This window comes from Rutidosis leptorrhynchoides, chromosome 11 (assembly GCF_046630445.1).
Source record: "Rutidosis leptorrhynchoides isolate AG116_Rl617_1_P2 chromosome 11, CSIRO_AGI_Rlap_v1, whole genome shotgun sequence".
NCBI lineage: Eukaryota > Viridiplantae > Streptophyta > Magnoliopsida > Asterales > Asteraceae > Rutidosis > Rutidosis leptorrhynchoides.
In genome coordinates this window covers 391,119,896-391,137,009 of record NC_092343.1, presented here as the reverse complement: position 1 = coordinate 391,137,009, position 17,114 = coordinate 391,119,896, and the positions used below count along the sequence as shown (strand labels likewise).

General features: G+C 34.2%; 1 non-coding gene across 1 annotated transcript; it reads left to right on the top strand.

Annotated features, from left to right (window-relative positions):
• The first annotated feature begins 12,908 nt into the window (after positions 1 to 12,908).
• Positions 12,909 to 13,015, top strand: LOC139879281 (small nucleolar RNA R71). The gene has a single exon (XR_011770131.1). It is a non-coding gene; the product is annotated as a small nucleolar RNA R71 (small nucleolar RNA).
• Positions 13,016 to 17,114: the final 4,099 nt, after the last annotated feature.

Below are 17,114 nucleotides of genomic sequence, written 5' to 3'. Positions count from 1 at the left end.
ATCCACCCCTGTTTCAACAAGTCTATTAACTATTAATCCAGTTCCGTGTCCGGTAAAATGAACAATAAGTCTATATATTAAATTAACGAGGTATCATTTAGTTAATATAAAACCCATTAATAGCCCATAGTCTAATTTCCACAAGTGTCGTTCTTTTGTTCAAACCCCAATTATGGTCCACAGCCCAATTACCCAATTTTAGTATTTAGCCCAACATCATGATTACTTCGGCATTAAATAAACATAATAATAACTTAGCTACGAGACATTAATTTAAAAATAACATTAACCATAACTTACAGTGATTAAAAATAGCGTAGCGTTACACGGACAGAATTTCGACTTACACCCTTACAACATTCGCTAACATACCCTTATTATTAGAATTTAAAATTAAAATTAAAATTATAATATATATATATATATATATATATATATATATATATATATATATATATATATATATATATATATATATACGAGTGATAGATAGAGAGATGATGGATATTGTGTAAAAAATTCCTCCAAAACTCGCAAACTTTATAGAACCTGACCTGATACTATTAGCCATGCGATCGCATGGAAAATGGTCATGCTGGCCATGCGATCGCATGGCCCTGGAATCCAGCTCACATGTCTATGTTTGCATTCTGCCGACGGTTTTTATTATAATATATAATATATAAATAATTTATATAATTATTTAAATATTATATTTTATTCTTGTGCATAGTTGACTTGTAATTTTTAGTCCGTTGCGTCGCGCGTTGAGAGTTGACTTTGGTCCCGGTTCTGGATTTTCGAACGTCCTTGCGTACAATTTAATATCTTGTATTTTGCGTTTCACGTCTTGTACTCTTGTAATTTTGAGACGTTTCTCACCAATAATTTGAAACCACTTTGATTGTACTTTGTACTTTTGAGCTTTTTGGTTGTTTGCATCTTCAATTCGTCGAATCTGTCTTTTGTCTTCACCTTTTATTATTTAAACGAATATCACTTGTAAATAGAACAATTGCAACTAAAAGCTTGTCTTTCTTGAAAGATAATGCTATGAAATATATGTCCGTTTTTAGCATTATCAAATATTCCCACACTTGAGCGTTGCTTGTCCTCAAGCAATATAGTCTTGAAATAAAAATACTAGAATCACTTCTTTATTCTTCACACTTTGTACATCAGTGATTTTTATACGGCGGTATGAACAATGGTAGTAACGTTGTGGTTTACAGTCCCACATGACTATAAAATTTAGATCCCTTAAGGAAATTGGATCTTTATGAAAACATTTGATCTTTTTAAAATACAATCTAGCTTTTACCCTAGATAAGTTTTCCGGAATAACCCTTCACCGGTGTTTGCAAAATATTTTTGTGGGTTTGGTGGGTTTCAAATTTGAAAATTTTAGCTCAAAACTTATGGTTTTGTGTCACCCACTTGCTAACCTTGTATTGGAAAAGCAACACATCCAGTATACTTGCTCCGTATATTACCTTTAGGTAAACTACCGTCCGGTTGTAAAGGGAAGCGTTGAACAAGCAACTGTTAAGGCAATGTCCCGTGACATGCTTTTAATTATGGTCTATAACGTGTCGGATGCAATTACTATCCTTTGTAGGAGCAATAGTAAAGCTCACCCTATAGTTTTTTGGTCTGGCACAAGGTCCTGTCTTTGACCATGCTATGCAACCACCGTTCTTACGGTTGACACCTGATTTAGTTCAGGTGACCTAATGAATTCCAGGTGAATTCCTAGGATTTTACGTTCAATGGTAATGAACACATTGAAAATGGGTTTTCAGAAAACAAATCGGTTTGTAGTTTTGATCAAAATATTTTCTCGTTCAAGCTCGAGTTTAGATATCATCGAATTCCATGAGTTTGTAATTCTCAATCTTTCATGTCAATCTCAAGGATTGAGTAATATCAGGCTTAAAAGCTGATTTTTAATCTTTAAGGAGATCATCCTTTCTGGGGGTCTGATTCATTAGTCTTAACAAGCTAATTTGCACGGCGTCCTCCCCATTTTACAAGACAGATCCTCTCATGGTTAGGATAAGTCTGACCACTTGGCGACCCTGTTTGATGCTGAGGTCATTTCCAGCTGATTTTCGAGAAAACTTTTCAAGGTTTTTCGTAGACTCTACAACTGGTCTGGACGACAACTTCCTAACCTAAATCAAGAAGCGCGTGTCTTTTTCAGAAGACTTTACTTCCTTTTAATGATGGAATTGATTCATTGTGTAGATCCATCTTTCTTTCAAATATATTACAGTTTTCCGGGTAAAACGGTTAATTTTGTCCAAAACAAAAGTATCTTCAATTATTTGTACAAAAATATGTGATATATGTTTATAAATAACTTGGTAAATTTTTCCCACACTTGGCTTTTATTTTCCTTTTTATTGTCCTCTATTCCATTTTAAATGAATTCTAACATTTTGGTTTGTTTCTCAATTTATGTCCTTTCCGAGGTAACAATAATTTCGGTGTTAACAACTAGTTTTATCGTTCATAAATATGTATAAACATGATTTTGAATTCATTTAATTGAAAATTTTGAAAAATTTTACTAGAATTGGTAGTCAGTATATAAGACTAGGGCTGTTCTTTATTATCAGAGAGCACTAGATTCTAATACAACTACTGCGTTACTAGTATTTCTAATGGTAACCAAGTGTATAAGTCAAAAATTTTTAAAATCCGAAAGAATTTAACCCCTTCCCATACTTAAGATCTTGCAATGCCCTCATATGCAAGAAATAAGTAACAATTTAAATTATTGAGGGTGATTAGCGTAGAAAAATGATTAAATTTTACCAAAGTTTCCAAACATATTGGCGTTTGTTTGCTGAATGATAAATGGTGCACATCATTTGTTCATTCCGTCTTGTTGTTACATCACATTTGTTTTTCATTTTGTCGTCAAAATTAGTAGCTTTTGCTGAACTTAATGCCAGTCTTTGAAAATACGTTGTTTTACCCTGTTGTGTACAATTGACAATATACATACATACAAATATAAACATGCATGGTAATTTGAAATGGGACTTTAAATCTCACTTTCAAATCGAATATGAAATATTAGTACAAAATAATAAAAATATTAAATAATACATTAATGTATCACAATATCATATGTTTAAACATAAATAAATAAAAATAATAAAAAGATAAAAATCATAGAAATCACCAACTGAAACTATATCAATCTGGATAGGGGTTCCAGTTCATGTAGTCGTCCGGGTTCCATGCTTGGTGATAGGTGTACTGGTAGGCTTGGTTAGGGTCGTAGAGAGTATATGGTGGCCTCATCTCAGGCTGGTGTGGAGGATAGTAAGCGGGTCGGGTCGGAACGTAGTGATCCTGAGATGACAGCCGGCTCATAATCTGACGCTGATGATAGTCCCATCTATCATGCTGTCATTGCCTGGAATGCTCGTAATCATTCCGGGCTTGCAACGGCTCCATCCGACAAAATCTCTCCGCGTTTGTCATATCTACCTCATCTATATGCTGGTAGACATCAGTCATAGCCTCCCGAATGACATCCCTAATGTCATCCGCTTCCTCCATTTCCTCGTCTGAACCTCTCTCTACCTGAGGATGATTACCTTCATAGGGTACTGGCTGATTGCGTCTACTCTTTAATACCTTAGCACCCGTATAAACCCTCAATCCTAAAGGCTCAACCTGTTCCCTACATTCCAAAAGTAGAACCCCTTGGTTCCTATCTACACCTAAGTACTCTCCAATGAGAGTAACAAAAATACCTCCTCCTATTATCCCCCCCTTCCTGTATTCCTTCCACCATCTTAGACAAATAAAAACCAACACAGTAGGGGATATTAACAAAGCTTCTTGGGTCTCGAATACACTTTAGGTAAAATAAATCATGTAAGGTCATTTTCTCCTTGTTGTGACCTCTCTGTGTAATCGAGTTAGCCAAAAATCTATGAATTATACGAAGCTCGGCTTTGTTAATATGTAAGTAGGAGTGTTTTCCTCCCAATGTAAAAACATTATAGTTTGACATACGCCTCCAGATGGCATTCGCGTCAAAATTCCTATCTACCCTTTCACCACGATAAATCAAATTCATACAATCGGGTAGTAGCAATTCACTAGGAGTGTAAATCTGTAATGCCCTGGCCATGTCCAGCATGGACATCCAGTACATCCTACGGCCAAGTATAAACCTAAGAAAACTTCTATCATCTAACCTATCTACATCTACATTTAACGCTATAGTACTCATCAGCTCAACACACCATTCCTTATATACAGGCCTACGAATGGTGAATCGACATTCCCAATCTGGAAAAGAAGAACTACCATACCTTTGGATCAGATGGAGTCTAACTCGGTTAGCTAGTTGGACCCTTTCCAAAGGATCCCAATCGATTACCCTTGGCACTTCTACATTTTTCGGTAGCAGTTTGAATTTGTTACTTTGATATGATGGGTAATCTCTCCAGCTTCTATCGAATCTCAGATTAGGATGCAACGTGTGTTCAGGAATTGTTGGGTATTCTACTGGTGGATGCATCGGAAATACTGTGAAGGCATCAACAAATTGTAGCGGATCATAATAAGGTACGTGTTAATCAGGCTGTTGTTGTGGTTCCTGTTGTTGCTCCGGTTCAGGTTCATATTGCATTTCTGGTTCAGGTTCTGGTTGTGGTTGTCTAGATGATGATGTTGCACCATCAGTATCTGTAAATCTCTGCAAAACACATTAAACACAAAATTTGTGCATCCAAATATGCATTAGTGTTAGCAAAATAACAAATTGAAACAATTACAATAACATGTTAAATCAAAATTAAACTTATACACATTTTCACAATTTTAACAATTCTACACTTTTTCAAATAAGCCTTTATGAAAATGTATACAAAGTTCATAAGCATTTAACTTAAATAACATGTCAAAATAGTCATTACTAACAATTAAACAAGTCTCAAATGGCAATTATATCAAATTAATTAAGTTCATGAATTTTACACCTAAAAAGTCTACTTTAATTCTCAAAAATCATGTTTAGGATCAAAGTTTGGATCATTTAGCTACCTAAACATGTTACACTACTTAATTTAGTAATAATTCATGACAAAAATCGGCCATAACCTGTTTATATCAAAAAGCCCCAAATTGCTCAAGAACACAAACCCTAGATTTCTAAATATTTTGAAGTTTTTGGCTTCAAATCATGTTAAATAGCATCAATCTAGGTTATACATGCATAAAATACTAACAATTTAACTCTAATTACACTAGAAACTAACAAAATCAAATTAGGAAAAATATAGCTCAAGAACACTAAAAATCAAATTTAAAGAGGTTTAGGGGTGTAATTGTTACCTTTCTTGATAAACTTCTAAACAATTTCATGTTTAGAGAGGATTGTAGCGAGAAATTTGGTGAATTTTGGTGTTAAAATGATGAATTTAGAGGTGTTTGTGTGTGTATGTTCGTGTTTTGTGTGTGTATGTGTGTGTGTGTGTTATGGAGACAGAAGCAGAACTCGTGAGCTCTTGTATCTGGCCTAGATTCCGGCTCCATGCGATCGCATGGAGTTGCAGTGTAAACCCCATGCGATCGCATGGGGTCCGGGTACAGTACTTTTTTTTTTTATCATTATAAAAACCTTATACTTATTAAAACATATAATTAAATAAAAATTAAAATTTTGTTTCTTTTTAGGATGAGGACGTTTCGGATCGTTGTCCTAGTCCGTCCCTCGACAAAATTTTAAAATTTGTCAATTCAAAGCGTGGTTTTAAAAGTAAGGATTTTTGGGTTTTTTAAATGTTTTTGTCATACTTTAATTCAATAAGATTAAAAATAATGATAATAAAAGTTCTCGTCCCTCCCTTGGGTAGAGCAATTTCGGTTCAACGACCTAGTCTTCAACTCACGACGAATTTTTAGAAATCAATTTTTGACTTAGCGAAATAAAGTAAATTTTTGTTTTTAAATTTACACCAAACTTAAATTTAAAATGCATAAAATTAAAAATTCATATTATTAAAATTAAAAATTCACACCAAATTTATATTATATTTTTGTTTTTATACATACATACTTATATTAAAAATATTAATTTTTTCAAATATTTATGGATTTAAATATATTGATTTTAAAAGGTTTACAATATTAATTTAATATTAATTTTAAAAACAAAGTAAAAATAAAATTAAAAATCTTTTTGGTCTTTTATCCCAGTTTAATCAATCAAATATTATCAAAAATATATGACCCTCTTTTCGGTAAAGTAATTTCGGTTCCATAACCTAGTTTAACTCATGACGAATTTTTGCAAAATTTTGGGTTGAATGATTAAAGATATTTATACCTTAAGAATAAACGGTAAATTTCGCAGTGATGTAATAAATTTTTGTATGATATCAATAATTTCGATCGCAAAACCTAATTTTATTGAATGCCAATTTAATACTTTATAGTGAACGATTTAGCGTTTATTATCAAAAGGTTAAAAGCAATAAAAATAAACATAAAAATTGTACATACTAACCTGTGAAATAGAATTCTTAGTGACCTGCTTTAGCCCACTCATAAGATAGTCGGACTAATTGGTTTTCCATAGCTACATAGGCGTAACCTCGAGCATTCAACGTTTTTTCTTCGAAACATATGAACGGTCCATCTCTGCATAAAGTAACGAATTCGGTATTGGAATATGTCTGATTCGTCGAGCATTTTCCTTCGTGTGACCATTTTCCGCATTTGTGACATCTTTCAAGGTGTCGTGCTCTTCTTTTCGATGCGGATTTTGATTTTCCTTTACCAAAATGTAACTTATTATTTTCGTTCCTGGATTCTTTTCTTACTCCGTCTAATTTGCCTCTGATTAATGATACCAATTCACTTGGAAGGGTGTCATTATTCCGTTTAGTGATTAAAGCGTGTAGCATTAGACCATGGTTTAGTTCACAGGAAGTCTTCATCTTGTAAAACCTAAAAAAATAAAAATTCAGAATGGGGGGAGAAGACTAGTTCTTTAGGGTCTGCTAGGGAAAGACCATTCAGATTCCATTCTTGAGAATTACATGAAAACAGAAAATCTAACTCTAACAGAAATACATATTACCCTAAAAAGATTCGAACCTCCCCACACTTAGTTAGATGTGGTGTTGAAATTGTGATTATCGTTATTTTCAATTGGATCATCAACAATTTGTATGTCTCTGACTTTTGCTTCAATCCATTTGTTGATTTCCTCCGTAGCTTTCACAAATTCAACTAACATTGCCTTTTCTTTTGGCGATAAATTAGATAGTAATCGGTTACATAACTTAAAGTTTCCCTTAATCTTAGCATCGTGAATCCGTTTATAAAGTTTCTTCGTTGAACTGTTAAAAATGGGTTCATCTAATTTTGTATCATCAACAGGGTTCTTTGTGATTGGATCATCATTAAGTGTTTCTTCATCTTCCCCACACTTATGTATTTTTATTGGTCTAACAGTTTTGGTTGGTGGAGATCTAAACTTTCGATTCATAAAGGTGATCGATGTATCACCATCCCTAAGTGTCATTCTACCTTCTCTTACATCAATGAATGCCTCAGTGGTTGCTAAAAATGGGCGGCCTAAAATTAGAGGAATATCAAGGTTTTCCTCCATATTAATCACTATGAAGTTTGCAACAAAGGTCAAACTTCCTACGTTAACAAGTAAATTATTTGCTATTTCAACCGGGTGTTTAATGGTTAGGTCAAATGATTGAACACCTATTTTGGTTGGTTTTAATTTACCCATACCTAATCTTTTGTATAAGGAAAGAGGTATAATATTTGCACTTGCTCCTAAATCTGCGAGTCCATTATATACAACACCATCATTAAGCAAGCAAGAAATGATAAATTTACCCGGGTCTCCTGCTTTAGTAAGTCGAGTTGGTTTGTAAACCTTTTTTGGGTGTTCTTTTCTTGGTTCTTTCACTTCTATTTGAACTTCTTGTTCACATTTTTCTTCGTTTCTTAGAATGGGAGGTTTGTATAAGAATTCTTCTTTATCACTCCAATTTGAATCCTCCCTATTTTCCAATTTTGATTTTTCATATGTTGTTGATAACATATTTATGTTTTCATTTTGAAGGTTTTCTTGGGTGGTGAAATTATGATTGACTTCATTGTCAACTTCCATCGGACCATGTATGTAATGTTTAACTCTGTGACCATTAACTTTAAATTCAACCCTATTTGAATTTATTAACTCTATTGTTCCGTATGGGAAAACTCTTTTGACTATAAATGGTCCAGACCATCTTGATTTAAATTTTCTAGGAAATAGCTTGAATCGTGAATTGAAAAGAAGAACTCTGTCTCCTTCTTTAAATTCTTTTGAGCTTCTGATTCTTTTATCATGCCATTTCTTCGTTCTTTCTTTATAGATTAACGAATTTTCGTATGCTTCATGTCTTAATTCTTCTAATTCGTTTAGTTGACTTAATCGTAGACGTCCAGCTTCATGTGAAATAAGATTACATGTCTTCAAAGCCCAAAATGCTTTGTGTTCAATTTCTACTGGAAGATGACATGCTTTTCCGTAAACGAGTTTAAAAGGTGTGGTTCCAATTGGAGTTTTGTAGGCTGTTCTAAAAGCCCAGAGTGCATCCTCCAATTTCATGGACCATTCCTTTGGATTTGATCCTACGATTTTCTTTAGAATACGTTTTAAAGCTCGGTTGGTATTTTCAACTTGTCCACTTGTTTGTGGATGATAAGCAGTGGAGATTTTATGAGTTACTCCATATCTTTTAAGAACTTTCTCAAGTTGATTATTACAAAAATGAGTACCCCGATCACTTATTAAAGCTTTCGGTGTTCCAAACCTTGCAAAAAGACGTTTTAAAAAGTTGAATACAACTGGTGCATCGTTAGTTGGGAGAGCTTGTGCTTCCACCCATTTAGATACATAACCAATGGCAACGAGAATGTAGAGATTACTATGAGATTTTGGAAATGGACCCATAAAATCAATACCCCAAATGTCAAATACTTCACATACTTGAATGACATTTTGTGGCATTTCATCACGTTGACTTATTTTTCCGGCCCTTTGACAAGCATCACAGGATTTGCAAAGAAGGTGTGCATCTTTGAAAATTGTAGGCCAATAGTATCCAGCATCGTAAACTTTTTTTGCTGTGAGTTGAGGCCCATAATGCCCTCCTGTTGGTCCTGTGTGACAATGGTTTAAGATTTGACTGGTTTCATCCCCGAATACACATTGGCGTATTATTCCATCGGGACAACTTTTAAACCAATGTGGATCTTCCCAGAAATAGTGTTTTATATCACTAAAGAATTTCTTTCGTTTTTGGTACGATAATCCTTTTCAAGGAATCCACATACTAAGTAGTTTGCATAGTCTGCAAACCATGGAATTTCATTATAATCTATCTTCAATAGATATTCATTAGGAAAGTTGTCTTGTATGGCCGATTCATTTAGAACTTCTAATTCGGGATTTTCAAGACGAGAAAGATGATCGGCGGTGAGATTTTCTGCTCCATTTTATCTCGGATTTCAATATCGAACTCTTGTAAGAGTAAGATCCAACAAATTAATCGTGGTTTGGCATCTTGTTTCGAAAATAGGTATCTAAGAGCAGAATGGTCGGTATAGACCACCGTTTTAGCTAGAACGAGATATGAACGAAATTTGTCAAAAGCAAAGACAATAGCAAGGAGTTCTTTTTCAGTAGTTGTGTAATTCGTTTGTGCTCCTTGTAATGTCTTACTAGTGTAATAAATTGGTTGAAATCGTTTTTCAATCCTTTGTCCTAAAACGGCTCCCATTGCAAAATCACTTGCATCGCACATAAGTTCAAACGGTAGATTCCAATTTGGAGTTATCATGATCGGCGCATTAGTGAGTTTCTCTTTAAGAATATTAAAAGATTTGATGCATTCATCTGAAAAGATAAATGGAGCATCTTTTTCAAGGAGTTTATTCATAGGAGTGGCAATTTTAGAAAAATCTTTTATGAAACGTCGGTAAAAACCGGCATGCCCTAGAAAACTCCTAACTCCTCTAACATTGGTGGGATGTGGAAGTTTAGCAATTACATCTACTTTAGCTCTATCCACTTCAATTCCTTCCTTTGAAATTTTATGTCCAAGAACGATTCCTTCGTTAACCATGAAATGGCATTTCTCCCAATTAAGTACTAGATTTGATTGTTCACATCTAATAAGCATTCGTTCAAGATTAACTAGACATGATTCAAATGTATCACCGAAGACTGAAAAGTCGTCCATGTAAACTTCCATGCATTCTTCTATCATGTCGTGAAAAATCGCTATCATGCACCTTTGAAAGGTTGCAGGGGCGTTGCAAATTCCAAATGGCATGCGTTTGTAAGCAAAAGTACCATAAGGGCACGTGAATGTGGCTTTCTCTTGGTCCTCGGGTGCTATTGGAATTTGAAAATATCTGAAAAAACCATCAAGAAAACAATAGTAACTGTTTCCGGCTAATCTTTCCAACATTTGATCAATAAAAGGTAAGGGAAAGTGATCTTTTCTGGTGGCGTCATTTAATTTTCTATAATCAATACAAACACGCCATCCTGTTACAGTCCTAGTAGGAATAAGTTCATTTTTCTCATTTGTTATGACAGTCATGCCACCCTTCTTAGGTACGCATTGAACTGGGCTTACCCATGGACTATCAGAAATTGGATAAATTAAACCTGCATCTAGCAGTTTAATAATTTCTTTCTTAACAACATCTTGCATATTAGGATTTAGTCTTCGTTGGCGTTGCACATACGTTTTATGACCTTCTTCCATAAGGATTTTATGTGTGCAATACGAAGGACTTATTCCTTTAATATCATGAATTTTTCATGCAATAGCTGGTTTATGAGCTTTTAGCACAGAAATGAGTTGAGATTTTTCATTTTCAGTAAGAGAAGACGATATTATTATAGGTAATTCAGACTCACCATGTAAATAAGCATATTCCAAATGGTTTGAAAGTGGCTTTAACTCTAATGTCGGTGGTTCTTCTATCGATGATTTGTATCGATATCTGTCTTCTTCTTTTAGCATTTGAATTTCTTCTGTTGTTGGTTCATATCCATTAGCCATAAGTGTAGCTAACATTTCAGTTTCATCAATTGGTTCAGTACCTTCTCCTAAAGAACATTCTCCTGTTCCTTGTAATTCTGGAAATTCTTCTAACAATTCTGCATGTGAATCTATAGTTTGAATATAATAACATGTATCATCTGCAGATTGCGGTTGTTGCATGGCTCTATCAACTGAAAAGGTAACACTCTCGTCCTCTATACTTAGGGTCAGTTTCTTACCGAACACATCTATTATTGCTTTAGCCGTGTTTAAGAATGGTCTTCCTAATATGAGAGGAACTCGAGAATCTTCTTCCATGTCCAGAATAACAAAATCTACTGGAAATACTAAAGTACCAACTTTAACTAGCATGTTTTCCATTATCCCTCTAGGATATTTTACTGATCGATCGGCTAGTTGTATGCTTATTCGTGTTGGTTTCAATTCTCCAAGGTCTAGTTTAGCGTATAGTGAATACGGCATTAAATTTATACTAGCAGCTAAATCTACCAATGCTTCTATTGAACTAAGACTACCCAGAAAACATGGAATTGTGAATCTTCCTGGATCTGATAATTTTTCTGGTATCTTATTCAAAAGCACTGCAGAACAATTAGCATTCATAGTAACAGCCGAGAGTTCTTCCATTTTCTTTCTATTCGTGATTAGATTTTTCAGAAATTTAGCATATCTAGGCATTCCTGAAATTACATCAATGAAAGGAAGATTGACATTTATCTGTTTAAACATATCCAAGAATTTGGATTGCTCGGCTTCAAGTCTCTCTTTTCTCATTTTACTCGGGTAAGGAAGTGGTGGTTGGTATGGTTTAACATAAGGTTTAGCCTTAACTGTATTATCTTCATTAACCTTTTCAACTACCGGTTCTTTTTCCTTATCTTGATCAGATTGTGGTTCTTGTGGAGTAGGAATAGCTTCATCAGAAATTACAGGTATTTCAGGTGGTTTAAGTGTAATACCACTTCTTGTGGTAATGACTTTAGCTGTTTCATTCCAGGGGTTAGCATTTGTATCACTTGGTAAACTTCCCAGTTTTCTTTCACCTATTAACCTTGCTAGGTTGCTCACTTCTTGTTCCAAATTTTGAATAGAAGCTTGTTGATTTCTAAATGCTTGAGCATTTTGTTCATTGGTTTGTTTCTGAGATGTGAAAAACTGAGTTTGAGATTCAACTAGCTTTGACATCATGTCTTCTAAATTTGGCTTTTTATCATCGGTTTGTGGTGGTTTATTTTGAAAATTAGGTCTTTGCTGATTGTAAGTATTGTTGGATACTTGTTGATTGCTAGGACCTTGTTAGTTGTTGTATGGAACATTTCGGTTATAATTCTGATTTTGATTATAGATTGGTCTTGGCGGTTGATAATTATTCTGATAATTATTTCCAGGCCTTTGGTTTATGTATGAAACATTCTCTCTTTGTTCCATTGTTAGTTCAATACTGAGACAATCTTTTGTTAAATGTGGTCCTCCACACTGCTCACAACTAATTCGTATTGAGTGAATATCCTTAGTCATCTTTTCCATTCATCTCTTGACAGCATCTATCTTTGCGGAAATGGAATCTAAGTCATGGCTAGAATCGGCTCTAGCTACTTTAGATGATCTAACGATATCTTTTTCTTGGTGCCACTCATGTGAGTGGGAAGCAGTGTTATCAATAATTTTGTAAGCGTCAGTTGCGGTTTTCTTCATAATGGAACCACCAGCTCTATATCGATGTCTTTTCTTGTAGTGATGTCGCATCCTTGGTAGAATATTTGTACTATTTGACAAGTGTCTAAACCATGTTGCGGACATCCTCTTAACAACTTTCCAAATCTTTTCCACGCCTCATATAGAGTTTCATTTGGCTTTTGCGTGAATGTAACAATTTCTATTTGAAGTCTCACGGCTTTAGATGCTGGAAAGAATTGTTTAAGAAATTTTTCAACTAAAACGTCCCATGTATCAATCGCCCCTTCAGGTAACGATTCTAACCAATCTTTGGCTTCTCCCTTTAGAGTCCAGGGAAATAACATGAGATATATCTGTTCATCCTCCACTTCTCGGATTTTAAATAGTGTACAGATCCTATTAAAGGTACGAAGATGTTCATTTGGATCTTCCTTCGGCGCACCACTAAATTGGCATTGATTAGTTACCATGTGTAGGATTTGTCCTTTGATTTCATAATCTGGCGCATTAATGCCTGTTTGAGTAATTGCGTGACCTTGGCCAGTGCGTTTAGCTCTCATTCGGTCTTCCATACTTAGAGGTTCCAGATTCTCCATGATTGAATTTGTTGAATCTGAATCACTAGAGGATTCTGATTTAATGGTTCGTTCCTCAATAATCTCTGTTTGAATGATTGGTGGTTCCGGAGGAAAGATTAGTGGTTCAGGATCTCTGAATTGTCTCTGAATATTCTCCGGATTCTCAATTGTGAGGTCGGGTTCAAAAAATGGATTATCGGAAATTTGAATTGGAGTACTTGGTCGACTGGATGACGATTCTAAAGAAAAATCAACGGCGACAATATTTGCTAGATGTCTTGATAGAGTTACAGGTGGTGAACGTACAAAAGGTGGTGAACGTTTTGCTCGGTGCATTCACTGAATATCCTATTAGTTATAAAAGATAAAAATTATTTGAGTTATCAAATTAACAGACTTTTCTGCTTTTGCCCACATTTCGAATAGCCAAAAGATGTAGCAGGGAGCCAGAACCCTTTAAATCGGAAGCTCACAACTCAGCCACTAACAAATCCAACTATTACTACGAAGCAGAAAATTTGGATGTCTATCAATTTAACCACTTCAAATAATTTTTCGTTGAAGTTTAAATAAATTTAAGATAAGAAATAGAAAAAAATCTAAGTCCTAAAAACTAGAGCGTCGAAAAATAAAAGGTCAAAAAATAATAGGCATCGAAAAATAAAAATAAGAAGGGAGACTGAACAATCAAGTTGCACTTTATGATCTTAATCTTGAAAGAGGTTCTCATTTTAAGGAGATTGTCGAATTTCTTAAGAGATCAAGGATACACACTGCTATTTCTACTCCATGCACACCGTACTATAGCCATCAGAGAGAGTTCTGGAGAAATTCTGTACTGGATGTAGATGAAGATAAGCTTGTTAGTAACGTTCAAGGACATGAGATCACTGTTTCTAAGGAAGTGATAAGAAGGATTTTAGGTTTCAATGACGAAAACTGTTCTCACATGATGATCAGTTGAGAAAGAGTTCATGGTTGTTTTAAGAGATGTGCTTATTCTGGTTACCTAAATGGCAAATCCAAACTGATGAAGACACTACTGCCTCCACAGTTTAGATATCTTGCTCACGTGATCATGCATTGTTTGAGTGGACGCAAGTCTATTTTTGATAAGCTGAACGAGAAAGTGCAGAGTATGTTTGTGGCACTTGTCTTAAAGGCACCATATGATTTCTCAGGGTTCCACTTCAGTACTACTCAGAGATACCAGATCTATGCCCGTTTTCTTCAATTAATCATTAATGACGCTGCACCTGATCAACCTAAGCTTGAAGAGAATATTATCCACCTTAAGCCGATGAATCCGATTACTTTCCGCAGAATGGAAGAGACAAGGAATGAGGATTTAAAGCCTGAATTTAATAGAAAGCTCATTTGTCATCTAATCAAGGAGAACTATCGATGCCCAGCAGGTAATGCTTAGAGGAATGAGGATTCAGACTCTAACTACGAAGTTACCGATGAGGAAGGTGAGGGTGATAATCAGAAAGCTACTGGTAATGTTCAAGGAGGAGGTAATGTTGATGATGAGATTATCGAAGGTGATTGATGTTATGCGAGGGGTATATGAAATAGTATTAATTTTTACAAGGAAATACTATTAAATACGACACAATTTTACACAAGATATTTATTTATTTATAGAATGGATATACCTAAACCTTGCTACAACACTTATAGGCAGTGTACCTAATCGTACAGTAGTGTAGTTTTTAGTAAGTCCGGTTCGTTCCACAGGGATCTTTTAAACAAGCTTAACACTATATTAGTTTTAACTTATAATTGTAAAAATACAAAAATATATATAAGTAGTATTATTATTATAAAGGGGGTTTTTACCGTTTAATGACCGGTTTGTCGATTTTAAAACTTTAGTCGCAGTTAAAACCTAATGTAAAATATTAAAAATAAATATAACTTAATTTAAAGCGTAAAGTAAATAACGATAATGAAATTGCGATAAATAAAAGTGCGATAAAATAAAATTGCGATAATTAAAGAGTACGATAATTAAAAGTGCAATTAAATAAAATGACAATAAATAAAAGTGCGATAATTAAAAGTGCAATTAAATATGAAATTAAAGAATTATGCTTCTTTAAACTTCCATAATCATGATGTTTGACGTGTTGATTTTTAGTTTATTCCCATGGGTTAATTGTCCTTTGTCCTGGATTATTCAATATGTCCATACAGATTTGTCCATAATAGTCCATCAGTCATAATCATAAAGTGCGAAAGTCTTCGTCAAATTATTCTTATTCCCGAAGTTAAATATTCCAACTAATTGGGGATTCGAATTGTAACAAGGTCTTAATACTTTGTTTAATGAATACACCAGGTTATCGACTGTGTGTAAACCAAGGTTTTACTACTTTGTTAACAATTACACCAATTACCCTTGAATGTAATCCACCCCTGTTTCAACAAGTCTATTAACTATTAATCCAGTTTCGTGTCCGGTAAAATGAACAATTATTGGTATTTATAGATATCTCACCCACCGTACCCAGTCAAGCGTATGTGGTTATATATAAATACGTCAAATTATAAGTCTATATATTAAATTAACGAGATATCATTTAGTTAATATAAAACCCATTAATAGCCCATAGTCTAATTTCCACAAGTGTCGTTCTTTTGTCCAAACCCCAATTATGGTCCAAAGCCCAATTACCCAATTTTAGTATTTAGCCCAACATCATGATTAATTCGGCATTAAATAAGCATAATAATAACTTAGCTACGAGACATTAATTTAAAAATAACATTAACCATAACTTACAGTGATTAAAAATAGCGTAGCGTTACACGGATAGAATTTCGACTTACACCCTTACAACATTCGCTAACATACCCTTATTATTAGAATTTAAAATTAAAATTAAAATTATAATATAAATATATATTTATATTTATATTTATATATATATATATATATATATATATATATATATATATATATATATATATATATATATATATAGATGATGGATATTGTGTAAAAAATTCATCCAAAACTCGCGAACTTTATAGGACCTGACCTGATACTGTTAGCCATGTGATCGCATGGAAAATGGTCATGCTGGCCATGCGATCGCATGGCCCTTGAATCCAGCTCACATGTCTTTGTTTGCATTCTGCCGACGGTTTTTATTATAATATATAATATATAAATAATTTATATAATTATTTAAATATTATATTTTATTCTTGTGCATAGTTGACTTGTAATTTTTAGTCCGTTGCGCCCCGCGTTGAGAGTTGACTTTGGTCCCGGTTCCGGATTTTCGAAACGTCCTTGCATACAATTTAATATCTTGTATTTTGCGTTTCGCGTCTTGTACTCTTGTAATTTTGAGACGTTTCTCACCAATAATTTGAAACCACTTTGATTGTACTTTGTACTTTTGAGCTTTTTAGTCGTTTGCGTCTTCAATTCGTCGAATCTGTCTTTTGTCTTCACCTTTTATTATTTAAACGAATATCACTTATAAATAGAACAATTGCAACTAAAATCTTGTCTTTCTTGAGGGATAATATCAGTGATGATGAAGCGACAGAGGAGGATGTCAGCTTGATTCAGAGGAAAAGGAAAGGAAAGGATCCTATGACCTCAGAACAACTTAAGAAGAAGGAGAAAAGAAAGAAGTATTCTTATGAGTCACCTCAGAAGTCATCACAGGGAGGTTCAAAACAACAAGCTCAGAGGAAACCATCCGGGTTTATG